This window comes from Haemaphysalis longicornis, unplaced genomic scaffold, assembly GCF_048455015.1.
Source record: "Haemaphysalis longicornis isolate Haplotype H1 unplaced genomic scaffold, Haemaphysalis longicornis Haplotype H1 scaffold_3, whole genome shotgun sequence".
In the NCBI taxonomy this organism is placed as follows: Eukaryota; Metazoa; Arthropoda; class Arachnida; order Ixodida; family Ixodidae; genus Haemaphysalis; species Haemaphysalis longicornis.
In genome coordinates this window covers 213089866-213108061 of record NW_027526335.1, presented here as the reverse complement: position 1 = coordinate 213108061, position 18196 = coordinate 213089866, and the positions used below count along the sequence as shown (strand labels likewise).

The window sequence follows — 18196 nt, the reverse complement described above, 5'->3', positions numbered from 1 at the left end:
CTTGTGGTTCTCGAAACAAATGCAAGCAGAATCTTCAAGATAGAACACCTGCGTCTATGTTTTGTCTTTGTCGTCGTCCCATCGGTTAAATGCCCAGACCAGCTCGAGATGTTAGACATTCATCAGGATCTTCTGAAGGTGACCCCGTGAAATGATGGTAGCTCCCAGGGTTGCTGCCGAACTACAGAAGCGCTGGCAGTGCTGTTCATCAAGGCTGCATTGTTGGTGGCACTGGTTGCAACGTCTTCCATCTTCACTTTTTCCAATCGTAGTCCAAACTCCGATTGGAGGCTTTTCTGTTGGCTTGAGTTGGGCTTGGTTGATGACTGGAAGAAGGTTTAAGGTGCATGTTACACCACACCAGATGTTGTGAGCCAAGGATGACTCGGGTTTCTTCTAAGGAACAACAGTTCATTGGAGCGAACTTGTGCTCCTCCAAGAACTCAAAGCGTGCACAAGTCAACGTGTGCAAACGAGCGTCGGTGAATCAAATCGGATCTACAACATTGGTGATCGAAGACATTCTATTCTAGTGACCCAAGGCGATACTCTTCCTGTCAAATTAGAAAGCCTGTGCGGCATACAAAAAGAAGAGATGGAAACGTGCGCTTCACTTCTTAGACAAGACAGCTTGGGTGTGGCGATGTGTGGGCAGCAAAACACAAATAAACAAACCAGAGGGTATAGCTTGTGGCAATATAATCTGCAGGGAAAAGCATTGCAAAGTTTAGTGGATCTACATTGCTGCTGCTTTTGTGTGCCCACTGTATAAGCATAACAGTACGCTTTGTGTGGGGGGGGGCGGGGGGGGGGGGGAAGTGGCGGCACTACAAAACAACTGGCAGACAATTGCAGCAACGGGTGAAGATCAAGAAAAAAGGTTCAGAAGTGCCACAAAGACCATAGAAAAGCATGAAAACCAAAGGGAAGGACAATGGCATTGCAGAAGCTGCAACACAATGAAACATACTACAAATAGGCTTTTTGAAAAACGTAACACTTGAAGATAGAAGAAATAAAAAACAAAATGCGCACACACATACTATGCTATGTGCTGTAGGCGTACCGTATTTGTAAAGGCAATGTCAACATAACTCTTTTCGGAGCCCCTAACCACTTTGCTTAAAGTAATTGGCCAGTGCAGCCCGCACTTCCTCCCCATTGCCTCTCGCAATCGGCGGTGCGGGTGGGCTGGGCTGCCTGTACATTGCGTTGTGCATGGCTACTGCCTCTTCCCATCGTGGGTCAATGCCATTCCTGAAGTATTCGCATACGTTATTTAAGACGCAGCAGGCTTTATTTGCCAGCACAGAAGTTTCCCTTCATAATGAAGCGAAATCTTGCCTTGAGTCGCCCAAACGCGTTCTCGACTATTCTTCTGGCCTTCGAGAGGTTATGATTCGAAGCTGCTTCGGGCGTTCCTAGAGAAGCACTCGCATAAGGCTTCTGGAGGTCCTGTGACAGGGGATTCCCTCAATTCTCAACGTTCCCTCAATCTCGGTAGTTAATCCTTGAAACGCCCTTTTCTCCCCGAACTTACACAGCTTCGACCGCCTGTATATGTGTGCGTCATGGCAGCACCTGGGCGACCCAATGTTCGTGTGGGGAAGTCTGTACTCGTGATCCACCAGCGCCAGCAAAATAATGCTATACCTGCATGAAAACAGAGGTATGTAGATCATTCATACTGATGAAAGTCTCTTTCGTTGTTTTTTAACTTCAGATGAATGAACAGCTGCAAGCATTTTCATTACGTGGATGATTCTCGGCCTTTTGGCTAAGATCAAAGTGTAGTGGAAAATAAGTGCTTTTACCAAGCAGCCCGTGGGAACACTATAAGTATACATTATTAGTCACAATTAGGAGATGCCCGGAGAAGCTTTACCTAACATCCTTTGTAGTTGCAATAATCCATAGCGTCTACTTGGGTCGTTGACGCAGCTAAGTGGCACCTGTCCAGTGCTCCGATGCCTTGCGGAAACCCAGTAACCGTGGCGACTCCCTCGTGTGCTGGGGCATGTTGGAGGGTGAAACAGCACGTACTTGCTCGTCTTCCAAATTGTCCAAGACGGCGGCGCAGAACTCTTTATATATCATATTCACCGTTGGCCGCCCCAAAGCGAACAGCTCCGCGACAGTTTTCTCTTCGGCGGTGGAGCTTAGTCGGTAAAGGCCAATGGCCACTTGCATCATTCGCATCAACGGACGCCGCTTGCATCATTTCAGTGTCCTGGCCTGTGAGATCAGCACGGCACGCTTCACCTAGTGAGGTAGTGTGTTCTCGAACCACCTCTCGTTCTGCATGAACGCAGTCTCTCAACGGTCACCAATTATGCACTGCCACAGCGGTCACAATGAAGGAATTCGCAAGAAAGAGCTGCTCAGTGCTTAGCAAACGCTGTTTGGAGGCTTCACGTCGTCGTTCCGCTCCACACCGGGAATGTCAGCACACGACTACCTTCTTGATGCCGATAATCGGCTTCACACAGGAGCCATTTTTTCTTCCTTTGTCCCTTTTTTTCTGGTTGCCGTCTAGCACGAAGTTCACAAGACGACGTTCAGAATAAGTTCATGAATATAGTGGCGAAAGGGCTCCATACAAGACCTCCACCCCAAACGCAAACTCTGTCAGAAACCTCCTGCTTTTTTCTCCATCGTGCTCACCGACAGTGTTTCAGAAGGGGAGATACTCCTGTCTTAAAGAGGCTCTAGTGTTCTTGTACACACTATCCAAATTACCGCTGGGGCATGGTATGCCATAGTGAAGCAACCAGCCTTGCCATCCCGAGGCCTTCCACTTCCTCCTCGTTTCAAGAGCCCTCGGATGGTGGTTCACACATTCCGGCATTGTCATGGAGCGCAGACTTTGGCAGATGACCACTACTGGCAACTCCTTGGCACAGTTGTTGTCTCCGCCACCACTTCGCCACAGGTCAGTCAACTGGCCACTAACACTCATGAGAATGCAATGCGTGTAGTCGGGAGGCCATGCCCATGCAGGGCTTAAACCTGGGAGGTTTACGCCACTCACCGTGCTTCCTTCGGTGCGAGCAGGTCTTATGTCGTCCTCAACCTTATCTGTTCAGTCAGAATATGGTGTGCCCAAATTGTGCTCCACAGTACCTGAAATAAAAGTGGCAAAAGCGCGGACAACCTATATAAAGCACTGGGGGATACATCAGGATACACAAAGCATTATGCAGGCCACAAACTTGAGATGGCAATCGGCTGTTCTAGTGCTATACCGAGGAATGAGTGGCAGGAATAAACGACTGCTATGCACAGTGGTATAGAGGTGAGGGTAGCAAGATCACGGAGATGCAGTACTTTGTGCAAAGTGCCGCCAATTCACAAGGTGTTGCAATATCTGTTGCTAACAAAATGCAGCATGTATTTGATGCAAAGCACTATTCTACAAGAACTGAGTTTACTGTAACTAAAGACATTGAGTAAGAATGGCAAAGTTGCCAACCGGTACCACCTAAGTATAACCGGTAAAATAAAAAAAAAACAGGATAGAGAAGGAAGAAAGTTAGGAAAGGTCTAAAAAATATTTTTTTGGAATAAACACAGAAAAAGAACTATGTAATAAAAAAACCAAGAAGAAAAGCAGCAGAAAAAAAAATTTCGCTAAGGACAGAAAGGAGAAGAGAGCATTCCGCTCCGAAGAGTGAAAATGAAGAATTTAGTCTACTACTGCTTACCACAGCCTCGGGAGGCACCAGACAAACAGCGGCATTTATTAAAAAGCCAATAGGGGTGTGCAGGTGCAAGTCGACAGAGTCGGTTAGAGTAATTTAAGTTAACTGCACTCGAGTGTATGGGGCGTACTAGCCCATCCCTGGGGGGTGAAAAACCATGCCTCCCTCTCCTGGCTGGGCTAAAAAACACCCCCCACGGTGATGGGACTGGTCTCGTCCTCTCCTGACCAAAATTTAAGGGGACACTGATGGCTTCAAAACTTGTTCCAGTCCTGGCTATTGTTGAGAGGGCTCCAAAGGTAACATTCAGCTCGTTGGTCGGCGTTGTTGAATCTTGAGGGATGAAAGAAGATCCAGAGCCACCACTGCCGTTTCTGCCGTCTCTGCACCTGCGGTTTGCCTTAAAAGAAACTAGATTAGATGCCCCCCACCCCAACCCCCGTTACTGAAGACCCCCTGTGGCGTCCAACCAGGGCTACCACAGCACCCGCCGAAGATGTCAACAAAGAAAGAACGAAAGGAGAACTAGAGGCCACCCCATGAATATGTGATGACCCAACACCACAAAAATACAAAATACTGCCACCCTTATGGCAGCCACCCTTATGGCAGTAAGCACCATGCGGGACACGAAAACAAAACAAAAGCGAAAAGAACCACAACCTACCCCTCCCCCCCCCCCCAGCGAAGAGCAGAACCTATTCAAGGTCATGCTCTAAGGCCGGGGGGGGGGGGGGGGGGGCAAGGAGTGGTGCTCGCCCCTCTCTCCCCTCCAGCCCCACTCCCGTGCTTCGAGAGATGCACCCAGGAGTGTCTTGCTGCCCCCCGTGGGTGCCCTGCCACGGTGGGGGTCTCAGGCTAGCCCACATACCCTGCGCGCCAGTAGCGCGGCGGCTGAACCATCGTAGTCGGTGAGACTGGCGCCCTTGGCGGCCACCTGACGGAGCTGCCCCTGAATTGGGCCACGGTCTACGGCCGCCAAATGGGGTCTTCCTTAGCCATGCTCATGCATGTTGGGCCGATGGCAGCTTACTTCTAAGCAGCTACCAGATCGGGGGGGGCCCGCCCTCTAGACCTCTCCCACCGGGCAGCCCAGAAAAGCATGTTACTGCTCACGAGACCCATGAGCCGGCAGCCAGCCCATCTTTACCCCTGGAGACCGCATGGCCCCCCCCGCCCTACCTGCTTGGTGCCGACCTAAATTCCAATTTCCCACGGATTGCTTGTAACCCCCTTTGCCCCTCAAAACGAGTGCATGGGATGCTACTGGTGATGGAGAGGGAACTGCCTCCGGGAGGCCTGATTTTCAATCAGGCCACCCAGAGGCAAAGGCAAAAAAACAATGCTCAAGAATGCAGGCAGAAGCGTGCTCGTGAAATTATACTCCCTTCCTTGCCCCGCGTCCCCAAGGCATTTGAGCCCTTCCGCCCTTCAGAAGTCATTCTAAATTGCCAGTGCATTCACTATTTTGATCATCTCTTCTATTATCAGTAAAGATCCTTTGTCTTTTGCTATTTCAGGCTTCGCCTCTACTACTCTTCCCCGATGTCGCTTCGCTAGGTCTTCCCTTGGCTGTTTTGTGAGGGTACATTCCTTTAAATAGTGATCAATGTCCTCTGCAGTGTTCCCGCACTTACAATTCATATTCTCCCGTATCCCAAATTGCCAAAGGTAGAAGGGAAACTTCCCATGACCTGTTAATGCCTGTGATGTCGGAAAGTGCTCCGGAATTTGCTTTACATTTCTTACCCATTGATACAGTGATGCCTCCCTGTTGTCTGCCAACCACATTTTGTTCCATTTTTCATAAGCTGTCGTTGCTAATTCTTTATTTATGAACTTCTTCGAAATTGGTACTTCAAGATACGTCCCCGTTGTGACTGCTTCTTTTGCCAATTCATCCGCAACTTCATTTCCGTATATTCCGCTATGTGCCTTCACATATGTCAAATAAACTGTGACCCTTGCTTTAACTGTCCTGTATGCTTCCTTTATCAGGTTGATAAGTTCGTTTTGATTGCCTGGGTTCGCCAGAGCCATTAATGATGACAAGCTGTCAGTGAGAATTTGTATGCACTGGACCTCTGTGAGGGTTTGTATGTATTCAATTGCCTTGAGAATTGCAACTGCTTCTGCCTCAAAGTTGTTGCTATATTTTGGTAACTTTATTTTCCTGGCCTCTATTTGACTTCCTGCCGCGTTAAAAACCACAAAAGCCGCCCCCACCCCCTCCTCCTTTTCTGACCCGTCTGTATAGATTCTTAATTCTATGTCTCTGTTGGACTGCGCATCAAAAGGTATGCTGATTACTTCGCTCAGGTGTTTTTTCCACTTATCGAATTTTGTGGCTATTTTGTCTTTCTGGAAATTGATCCCCTCCCAATGAAATGACTGTCCTTCCTGTAACATTCCATATAGTGCCATTTCTTTTTCTATGGTGAGGTGTACTGGCAGGACCCCCGCCAGGACACACAATGAGTTGTTGGGGGCCGTACGGTATGCTTGTGTAATTTTAATTAAAGAAGGTCTTTGGATGGCCCGCAGCTTACGTAGTTTATGTGGATGATTGGAATACCATACTGGTGCGGCATATACGATAATCCGTTCAATGGCATTTTTGTACACCCTTTTTTAATTTATTTCCTGCAAAACCCCAGTCTATGCCTGCGAATGCGCATAGTTTATGATTGAGACTACGTACTGTTTTTTGTATATACTCTAAATGGGGCAAAAATGTGAGTTTTGGGTCAAAAACGACCCGTAGGATTTTCATTAAATTCTCCTTTTTAATTTTTTCGCCATCCATGACCACTTTCGGTGGCTTGGTCCCATACTTGTCATCCATCACGAGCATTTTGCTTTTTGCCGTATTGAATTTTACTCCCGTGTCTCTTGCCCATTTGGCTGCAATTTGTAGGCTAGAATTTGCTCTCTACTCCAGTGCTCTCCTGGAGCGGGCGGCCACTACCATTACGATATCGTCAGCAAACGCCTGTACGTGTACCCCTCTGGAAAGGATCGATCTAATAATGAGGACACCGGGGTGTTCCATAACAATGGACTTAGGGGGAACCCTGAGGGGAACCCTTACCAATTTTGAACTCCAGCTTGCTGTCCCCGCACTGATACATTAAACTTCGGTTCCTTACAGCATCTGTACACAACGCACGCAGGTCACCGGGACATTTGTAACTTAGCAATCGTTCTTCAATATGGTCTGCGCTAATGGAGTGAAATGCGTTTGAGATATCCAGTGCTATTATTACGGCATTTTCTCCCCTTTCTTTTATTTCCCGCACTCTTTGCGTTACTTTTCTTAATGCGTTCGTTGTAGACGTGAGGTGCCTAAACCCAAATTGATGCTTGTGCAAGAACCATTTTTGATTCATGAAATAGTACAGGTGATTTTTCATTAACTTTTCCAGGAATTGAATCGATTGCAATGGGTCGCGTGCATTTCGTAGCATCTGCTTCAGGGGCGGTACCTGACTTTGGGATTAGTATGATTTTCGATGTTTTCCATTTCTTCGGAAAATGTCCTATTCTTAGTGCTGTAATAAAGATATTTTGAAAAAAAAAACCGGGTGGTAACTATAATTTTTTCCAAAAAGGTGTCATGCCGTCGGGTCCCGGAGCTACGTTATTACGTAGATTCTGAAAGCAGATATCAACTTCCAGAGTTAAATGGATGCTCAATATCCCCGTCCCCCTCCTGTTCTATTGGCTCCTGCTCTTCTGGTCCCGGGAACTCTGACACGGTTGGGTACAGGCTTTCAATTACGTATCTCACTGTCTCCTCCTCTGTCTCCGTCCGTTCGGAGTTTTCCTTTTGGATTGTTCCCAAAGCAAGAGGTTTCCGGAGTTTATTTCGAGCAATCTTGTAGGGCAGGTTGAAGGGGTTCCCCTTGGACATTGCTGAGCACATTTCCTTCCAGCTAGCTTTTTTTGCTTTTGATATGTTCTCCACATAAATCTTGTGGGCCTCGTAGTATTTCTTTTTGTGCACCTCCCGTTCGGGTCCCGTTGATTTTTGGTATCTTTTACGCAAAGCTATGTTGCGCTTCCTTTCTATTTCGAGCTCTACGTTCCACCATGGTTTCGCTTGCTCATTATTATTCTGCACCAGTTCAGTGTATTTCTCCCGCACCTTCTCGATTTTTTGTACAATGCGTCGACAGTCTCATCCAATTCCCTTGCTGTTCTTAATTCTGCTGCCCCCGCTTAGGTAAACCATCCATCTTCCTTTAGACTATTAAGCACCTTTTCTTCCCCTTTCATTGTAAGTCTCCTTGTTTTCTCTTCCGGGGCTTGAAATAATCTGATTTTAATGTACCTGTGATCACTAGCCGTCGGATGATCCAGGACGTTCCATTCCTGGACCTCCCGTATTAGGTTTGGAGAGATTATAGTAAGATCTATCCAGCTCTTGCCGTTGACTGTCTGAAAGGTGGGGAGTGAAGTGCACTCATTCTGAATGTACCAGTTTTTTGTGATTATAAATTCTGATAGGACTTTACCTCTGTCATCTGTTTTACTTCCCCCCCAAACCGTGCTTTTTGCATTAAAGTCACCTAACACTACTATTCTTTCGTAGCTGATTGATTCCAACACCTCTTCAATTTCCTGTATAGTGTCGTTTATATCCTCACGGGGTGGTGCATAGCAGTTAATAATTAACATTTTCTGTTTCCGCCATGTTATGCCCACAGCTATCAAGGTTTGTCGAACCCGAATGGGAAGTGCCTCTGTGTTAGTATCGTGAATTATGGTGGCCACTTTAGCTCCAGCCGAGGCAGCAATTATTCGGTGTTTTATTGGGAATCCAATGAGGTTGTTGTGCAATAGATATGGTTTTTGAATAAGGGTGATTTTGTTTGCGTTTTCTTGCTGAAAAATGCTTAGATTTTCATTGGCTTTATATGATCGCGCTAGGTTAGCTTGGATAAGGCTCAGCGATTCCATTCTTCAACCCAAAACCTGGTGGCTTTAGCCACGAACTCCCTGTACACTGGGCACCAGGCTGACGACATCGAGCGCTCGCGATCAGCCTGGCGACCCTGGCGCCGGCAGGTAGAGCAGTTGCGGCGTTCCGCCCTACACTCGCCTGAGTCGTGCATACCCGAGCAATGCATGCATGTGGGTTGCCGTTCCGGACATGCCACTCTGAAGTGTCCATAGCTTGCGCATTTGCTGCACCTGGGCAGATTAGGGCTCAGATACACCGCACAGACCGCCCACCCCACATGCACCTTTTGCCTAGCCCTCAGCTGCCGGCCCACTTGTTGTGGCACTGAGATTATGACCGTGCGCGCTCCCCCCCTGCCCACGAAGTCCTTCAGGATGGCACACTCCTCCGCCTGGCCTTCCAATTCGTTCTGTGCAAACAGTTGTGGAATGATGTCTGTTGTGCCCACGCCCGGGTCCACCCCCACGAGTTTGTAGGTCGCCTTCCTGTCTCCTCCCTTTCTTACTGACAGCGCGCCGGCAGCCGAGGATTCTTGAATGGCCTCTCCAGACCTGCCTCATCATGAGACAGTACCGCCACCCCCTTCGAAATCCGTCGCAGCCCCACTCTTTTCAACCCAAATTTCTCCGGCTGGAACGTTTTCCGAAGAAATTCCCCCACCCTCTCCGGATGTATGGCTTGCGAGTCAGTCGACTCTACCAAAAGCGCTGCGGGATTTGATGCCTCATTTTTGAACAGTATCCCGCTGTGTTAGTCCTGCTCCAGTCGATGCTGCCTGACAGTAGGTCACTGCCCTCCCATCCGTCTGCGTCTGTAGCTGCGTTTGGGGCTGCTGTTGACTTTCCCCGCTAAGCATCCCTTCCAGGCGGGCCGCCCTTAAAGCCTGCCTGAGTGCAAGTTCTTTCATTTGTTGGAACGCGGACAAGAGCACCCCTGCTGCCTCGTTCTTAAGCCCCTGATTTTGAGCCTGCAACAGCTGTTTGAGGAACTCTGAGTCTGTCCTGACCAGGAGCTCCTCCTCTGTACCTTCCTCTAGGTTGGGGAACTGTGTGCGTTCCCCTACCCCTGGTTTATGGCTGGACGCACCCCTTGCCGGCGTACTGGTGTTGCTGCTCGCCTCCTCCGTTTCATCTTCTGGCTGCGTGTCGCGGTTGTCTGACTCTCCGCCACCCACCTCCTCTCTCCTGCTCCTGCCGCCTGCACCGTCCGAGCGGGCTGCGCCAACCCCACCGTTCACTGACCCCTCATGATCACTTTCGCTGTCGGAGGTGGCTACGAACTCCTCCGACTTGTGCTGCTGCTTCCCTCGTTTCGGTGTGCCCATCGCCTGCTCTGCTGGCTTGAGTCGCCCAGCCTCACCCCTTTTCTTCCCTGCCATACGTTAGCTCGTGTGTGGCCACGCGGCAGCCTCCCCGCAACAAAATTGCTTACAAAAAAAGGGGGGGACAACAGGGGGGAAGGGGCCGCAGGCGCTGTTTGCGGCCCTGGCTCACACCCTTGATGAGTCTATGCAAACATCCCTGGGAAGCCTCACTTACAGGCAGAACCGGCCTTCTGAAAGTTAGGTTGTTCTGGTGAAAATCCCCAAGTCGGCAAAACTGAAAATTCGGTTAAAAATCGATAACTACCCCATTTTTGGTTGGATTTTCACATTGGAGGTGTCCCCTTAGCCCCGGTCAGCCGAACACGACGGTGGCACTCCCGCCACCCCGCCGCGCCTGCCCCCGGACCCAGCCGACCACGTGCGTGGCCGCCCCTTCGATCCGAATTCAAGAGCCCACATGGCGGAAAAACACGTAAAAACTTGTCCCAGCCGCTCGCGGCTAGTGTCAACCCAATCGCGCGGGCGGGCGCCCCACGACCGCGTAACCAGCCTGGTTCTACCTTGCTTACTTCCTAAGTTACAGGCCTCAGTTTCATGTGGCTGTAACCCTTTGTTGTTGTAACTCAGTCTAGAAAACCGTCTCCAAACTCGCCAATTCCCAACCGACCCCGGCGACTCGGATGCGGCTGTGATCGGGCCCACATTGCGGAAACCGTGCTGCAGCCGGATTCCAGCGGGAACCCGGAAAAAGTGGTTTTTTGAGAGAAGTTAGTTTTTCCCAAGTTCTTGCCTCCCAATCAAAAACTAATTAGCCGATCCTTGCAATCAAGGTGCTACTGCCGCCGGGCGCCCCCAGCGAACACCCGGTGCAAACTTGGGTGCTCTAGCCAGCAGCTGCGCGGAGTTACAGGGGTGAGTCAACTCAAAACAACCAAGTCCTGGGGGATGCCTCTGATTTTAAAATTCCGCCCAAAAAATCCCCAACTACGTCATTTTTCCGCGGATTTTGACTGTGCGGGTCTCCTTTTTTTCGCGACGGGACGCCGGACACGTCGGTGCCACTCCTGTTTACCCATCTAATCCAGCCCCTGACCCAGCCGACCACGTGGGTGACTGCCTTGTTTGCTAGAAAAGTCACAGGTGTACATGCTGTCTAACTCACAGAAAAATTCACCAATCAAGCCGCGGTTGGTATCAAAATGATCGCGCGGACTAGCGCCACACCGTCATGCCAATCACTTTGTTATACCTTTCCCGGTTCGTACGCCACGCGCGAAAGCCCAATCCGGGCAGGGAGGGCGAGGGGGAGCCCTCAGAAAAACCGCTATCAAATCGTTATTTCTGGGCCGATCCACACAAAAACGGTGTCTATGGAATCGCCAAACATTCCATGAGTCCATATTAATGAGTGAGACATGTTTTTGCCTGGATGGCACCACCAGCTGCGGCTGAAGCAACCATTGTACTGCATCACGTTCTGCATCAATGCTTTTGCCAGGGCATCTGTGCAGCATCAAATGCAGAACACCTGAGAAATGGGGGTTAAAAGCATTTATATACCGGTGAAATGTGCATTATAAGCTTTTGAAATGGCAGGGCATGAAAGAAGCTCCTACCTTTGAGCATCATCCCCAAATGTCCAGGCGACACCCCTTTTGTTGACCTCCTTCATCTCAAAAACAAATGCTCGAAGAAGCAGGGTCATGTCAGGATGCTCGTTCCCATACTAAAGCATGGGCATCAATACATTCTTTTACCGGAGGCAGGGAGGAAGCTCGTTAATGGTGACTTGTGCAAGGCAGCAGATGCTGTACTTGGAAGGCTTAAACGCGTGCTGCCGTCTGAAGTTATAGTCAGTGCAAGGGCGTGAACACCTTTTTTTCTTTTGAATAGTGTGGTGGCAGTTGCTAATGTCGCGTGTGCTGGTCACGGGTTCATTGTTTACTTCCGCTAACAAGGCCATTACTGCTGACCAAGCTTCCTTGCTCAAAAGGGCTGTGGAAAGCTGCTTATAATAGGGCAAACCTACAAAAAAGCTGCCTGTGCGCACAAGGCTACGTCCTTCATAGTCCTTGCGTATTACACTCGCATACTGCTGTATATTGGTACGCTATATATCGGGCTAGGGTGCACGTGCCCACGAAAGACGAAGACGAAGTCCTGGCGCGCCAGAGCGGGCAGCTGACTGACGCCATGTTTTAGCTGCAGCCAGCGGCTGGATTCTTTTCTGGTTCCTGCTGTTGTTGTTGTTTGAGGTTATTGGAGAGGAAAGGGAGTGAGGAAAAAACCTGGTAACTGTCTCTCAGAGAGGACACCTTAACTGGGTTTTGGTTAGGAGGGGGGAGGGGAGGAGGAGTGTAGGGGGTGGAAGGTGGTAGGAGGTAGAGGGAGGGTAGGTAGGGTTGAGCTTAGAGGAGCTCAGGGAGGCCGGAGGCTTCGACGAATTTGACGATGAGGGATGCTACTTTGAAGTGGGTGGAGTCCGGTCCATTTGGGAAGAGCACATCTTGAAGTGTGGAGTGTGGTAGTCTGAGTCTTCTCAGTGCGTTTATGAGAGAGGTGCGAGGGGCGTCAAGGTGAGGGCATTCGCAGAGGAGGTGTTGAATTGTCTCATTTGCGCCTTGGCATAGGTGTCACAAGGGGGAACCTGTCTTTTGTAGTTGATGTCTGCGTTCGGCGGTCCAGGAGTAGCCTGTCCTGAGGCGGAGAAGGAGAGAGCGGTCTTTTCTGGAGAGGCCGTGGGCTGGGAGGGTGTGCGGAGGGCGTGTGTGGGAGACTCGGGGGTCGGGGTGGGATGTACTGAGGTGTCGTTTAATGTTGCGGGCCTCGTCGATTGGGAAGACGTCGAAGGACTGCTGGTGAGAGTTGTGGGCAGCGCGGGCCGGGGCATCCGCTTTCTCATTTCCTTGGAGACCTATATGGCCTGGGATCCATTGGAAGTGGACCTTGCACCCTTCTTCAAGTTGGTGAATCTTTCCAATTAGGTTGTGAATGCACGGGGCAGCACGATTGGGGTTGAGGATCTTTTGCAATGCAGCCTTTGAGTCGGAGAAGATGGTTATAGTGTCAAGTGGGAGGTGGTCTTTTGCCATGTTACAGGCCAGATGTAGGGCTGTGATTTCTGCTGTCGTGGAGCTAACAGTAAAGTTGAGATGGCAGCTACGATTGTCGTTGAGGGATGGGAGTATACAAGCAGCTGCGCCTGTTCCGGTGCTTTGGAGGATGGATCCATCTGTGTAAAAGTGTGTACTGTTAGAGAAGGTTTCGTGTATGCGTGCCATTGCCTCTAGGTACATGGTGCATGTGGGTGGGGTACGTTTTGACGTGGTACCTGGTAAGGTGGTGCTGATGCACAGTGGGGGTCTTTTATGAGGGGGAAGGCCAGGTTTTGAGGTTGAGTGGTGTTTATGTGTGGAAGGGAGGATTTCTTGGTATAACGTGGCCAGTGCTCCCATTTGTGAGTGAGGTCGAAACTGGAGGCGTTCCAAGAGTGCCATTCCTTGTTGTGTTTTATGGAGGCGGGCAATGTGTTGGAGACCTCTTTGTTTGGCTTGCAGGGAAAAGGGCCACGCCTGAGCTTCAAATAGGGTCTTGGCTACTTGAGAGCTGCGCGGAAGTCCTAGACATAAACGAATTGTTGCGCGTTGGTGGGCATCGAGGCGCTGCCATTGAATGGCATTGAGGTTGATGAGGGGTAGCGCATTATAGAGGATCCGGGAACCTGCAAGGGCTTCGTAGATGCGGAGTGCCAAGGTGTGTGAACAGCCCTTGCCGTGGGCGAGGAGTTTGCGAGCAATATTTTTGCCAGAGTTAGCCTGTTTTTCGAGGGCATTGAGGGCAGGTCTCCAGGTGAGTTGGGGGTCGATGAGGAGTCCTAAGTATCGCACCTTTGGTGCCCATGGTATTTTTTGGCTTCCAATGGTGAGGTGTGTGGTTTCTTGGCTCCTCGGGGACAGAGGAAGAGGGCTTCTGTTTTATTTGGCGAGGCTTTGAGGCCGAGGCTTGAAAGTGTGTTGATAACACTGTCCAAGTTTTCTTGGAGACAAGTTCGGATGAGATTTGTCTCAGTTCGAGGTCCGCGGACGAAGAGGGCAATATCATCTGCATAAATGGTAATACAGTGAAATCTCGATATAACGAACTTCAGGGGACCGTGGAAAATTGCTCGTTATTCTGAAAGGTCGTAGCGAAAATCGCAAAATTTAAGACAACAAATAGTATTTCAGTGCCTAAAATGACCTATGTGTACATCAGTCCATCCTTGAAGTCATTTTTCACAAAAAATGCACAAGTGATCATGAAACAATGCAGGTTTATTTAAAGTAGTTGGCAATTTTCTTCTGGTGCGTGCAGCACAAGCTTCCTAGCACGAAGGACTCTAACTCTTCCACATTCCGGTGGACTGAGTCAGTGGCCGTGCGGTTTTTCCCCGGAAATGTGCGGAGTTTTCGTATGCTGTCCAGCACATCTGTATTCGTCACGTGCTCGTCGTAGTCTTCGAGTGCTGCCGCGGTACCCTCAGAGGCATCGCCGTTCATGCCGTCCTCGCTGCCTTCTTCATTCTGAACGCTCACGCTCCGCTGATGTCCGTGCATATCCAGCAAGCCACCTGAGCAGCGGCGGAACGTAGAAAAGCTTGGAGTGGGGCACGAATAGCACGGCCGCGGCTTTCTGGACGGAGAAGGCCACCCATGCTTTATTTTTTAAGTGCGAATGCACTTCTTAAGCGACCCTGAATCACGCGTCCACCGCCGTCCGTCCGTCCGCACCACATACCCACTTAGGGCGATTGGCCAAGAAGAGTTCCTAATTTCTTTAGCACATACCCACTTAGGGCGATTGGCCAAGAAGAATTCTTTCGCATCACCCGTGCATTCCCACTTCCCCATCGACGACTGCTGCTTCGCCAGGAGCGGAAGTCGGGGCGAGTACTGCGGCGTCTACCTCGTCGGTCAAGTCTACGCGAACCTCGTGTCGCACGCCGTGTCCACCTCGCCGGTCAGGGACGAGTCGCCGTACAGTGCCGTCTACACCGACGCGTACTCGGGCGACGGAATCGTGGTCGTCACCCTCTACCTCGCGCCAAACATCTCGCGCGACGACGTCGTCGAATACGTGGACGCGGCGATGGAGAGTGTGGCCAGGCGCGTAAAGCCCTCGGACCCGGTCGTGGTTGTTGGGGACTTTAACGTGGACGTGCGAAAGGGCGGCGAGTGGTTGATGGAATACATGCTCGCCAACCACTCCATAACGTGCCTACCGCTAGAGGCTCCCACCACCATCAACGGCAGCTACATCGACCTGGCCTTTGCGAGGAACTGTCTGATACGCGCGGTCTTGCAACAACTCTTGACCGTACATTTCAGTGACCCCAAGGCGGTCATAATGACCGTCAACTACGACAACACCAACAAGTGCTGAATAAAGAATACTGTCGTTTCACTTTACTTGCGTGTGTGTGTGATCTCCTCGAACATACACTTTAATTCACCAATATTTCCAGAGAACGACTAACGGGGTGTGTGAATCCCCACTTGATCACGCGGGGGTGTTAAATGCAACTAACGGGCGAATGCCAACACAGTTCAACATAACTCCCCCTCATAGCATCACCCGTGCATTCGCACTTCCCCATGCTCCCCTTCGGGGAAATGCGGATGTTTTTTTCTCTTCTCCTCGCCTTTTTTCTCTCTCTCGCATCTGCTCACGCATTCCGCGGAGCAAGTTTCAAGACGTCCTCTTCTGCGCATGTGCTTTGCCGTGTCGTCTACTAGCATATGACTCTGGTTGCCGCGATTGTTTAACGGAAATCTAAGAATCTCCGGCCTTGAAAATATGAGTTCGTAGTACTGAGGCGTTGTTAACATGGCACGGAACTAAATAAAATGATCGTTATTTTGAAAAGTTAGCTATTCTGAAGTACGTAGTAGTGAAATAATTTTACATTAAAACTATAAGCAGTCGGTGTGGGATTTCTTAAATGCTCGTTAATCTGAAAAGTTCGTTAATGTGGTGTTCGTTGTATTGAGATTTGACTGTATGCACCTTGTATGTTTGGGTCGGGGAGATGGCATAAGGGAGTCGGGCGAGAACAAGGTTAAAGAGAAAGGGAGATAGTTTGCTTCCCTGGGGTACCCCAACTGTGACCCGCCGTTCTGTGCTGCTTATGTCTCCAATCTTGACTGTGAAGGTCCTGTTGGAAAGGAAGGCGTGGAGGTAATTTCGTAAGTGGCCCACGATTCCAAATTCGTCAAGCGCGTTTTCGATTTGAGAGTGTGGTAGATTGTCGAAAGCTGCTTCAATGTCGAGGAGGACAAGGAAGGCAGCTTCATTGGCATACTTGGCTTCTTCGAGGAGAGAGACTACATCAGCCAGGGAGTCGGCTGTACAGCGGTATCTTCTAAAGCCGCTCTGTTGCTCCCGGAAGGTCCCAGCAATTTCAGTGATCCATGTTAGATGCTCTAGGGTGATGGCTTCCATGACTTTCCCTATTGTAGAGGTTAGGGCTATCGGTCGATAGGACGTTAGGGACGAGCTGGGTTTGCCTCTCTTTAGGACTGGGGTGGTTACTGCCAGGTGGGTGTTGGTGAAGAGCTCTCCGGAGGCCCATGCTCTGTTATAGGCATTAAGAAGTCGATGTTTTTCGGGGTCGTCAAGATTTTTTAGTGCTTGATAAGTTATTCCATCATGTCCCGGGGCTCTGCGGCGTTTTGTGTTTCTTAGTGCTGAGTGGAGTTCAGTGATGGTTATTGAGGCATTGCAGGTCGCCGATATGAGGGGACTGTTTCGGCTGCTGAGACATGGTGATAGGGAGGCGAGGCGCTTTTCGAGGGCGTGGGCAGCTGGGGTGATGGCGAAGCCGCATCTGTCCCTTTGAGGGCGTGGGGTGTCAGTTGCTTGAGTGTTGCACCCGACGTGTGTGAATTGGTCGGCAAGTAGTTCGACCAGTGCCTCCGTAGAGATTCCATTTGCAACTGCTATGCTTAGGGCTGGTTGGCGTGGATTGCGGGGATCGAGGAAGGAGCGAACTACTCGCCAGGCCCGTGAAGAGTTTGACAGTTCTTCAAGCGTTGAGCAGAGGGATTCCCATCCTTGTCTGCGACGTTGGATGGCGTGTCGACGGCAGGCAGCGTCAAGCCGGTTGTATGTGTTCCAGTCAAGGGGTTTGCCAGTTCTTATTGCTTTGCGCTGTGCTCTCTGTCTGGCGGCTCGTAGTGCTAATTGTTTTATATCCGGGACAGGTTGATGTGGTTGGGTTTCAACTTGGAGGGTTGCCTTCTTGAGGCAGTTGCTGATTTTTGAGACGAAATCCGCATCTTCAGGGATGGCTTGGGTAAGGTGTCTAAAGTGGGGCCATTTGGTGACATGGTAAATTTGTTTTGGGGTGTCGTTTTTTCCCCCAGTTGGGGTTAGGATGATTGGATAATGGTCTGATCATCAAGTGTCGGGGGTAGTGGACCAATTGTATGTGCCACTGAAGTTAACGAAGGTAGAGCACTGCACGGGCCTGATTTTAAGGCCCGAGCCCGGCCCGGGCCCGCTTTGTGAAGCCCGAGCCCGACCCGGGCCCGTAACACCAAGCCCGGGCCCGGCCAGGGCCCGGGCATTCATAAGTGAGCCTAGCCCGGGCCCGGCCCGGGCCCGTCGTCTCAAGCCCAGGCCCGGCCCGGGCCCGTCGTCTCAATCCCAAGCCCGGCCCAAGCCCGTCGTCTCAAGCCCACACCAGCCCGGGCACGGTCTTTTTTTTTTTAGCCTAGGGAGGGCCCGCACGTGTGTGACCAGGCCTGGTCTTAGACGTTGAAGAAAATTTGTTTATTATATTTGGTCGAGTGTCTTCGTAGTGGGAAATCAGACGGAGCATCTAGTCTGTACAAGCACACCCTGAATTGTAACGCAAAAAATAAGGGTTTAAAAGTACACGTAGTTTAGCTCACACCATCTGCAGTTCACGCCACATGGGCGTAATAATAGCTCGTATTCTTACACGAGAGACACCATCACCTTCGATGACCAGACTCTTGGCAACTTCATGTGGTTGTTTCGGTCACAAGTTGGTGTTAATGAAATTTCTTGCTCTCCATTTGAATCCACGAGTATGTGCGTGCGTTGAAATATTTTCTCTAGAGTGGTTGTTAGGCGGTGGCGCTTCTCTAGCAGGATAGTTTGATTTCCAGCCATGGCAGCCGCATTTAAATCGGTTCGACA

General features: G+C 50.3%; 1 protein-coding gene across 2 annotated transcripts in view; it reads left to right on the top strand.

Annotated features, from left to right (window-relative positions):
• Positions 1-18196, top strand: part of LOC144175955 (uncharacterized) — a 54977-nt gene that overhangs the window by 15877 nt on the left and 20904 nt on the right. The gene's annotated exons all lie outside the window — the stretch shown is intronic.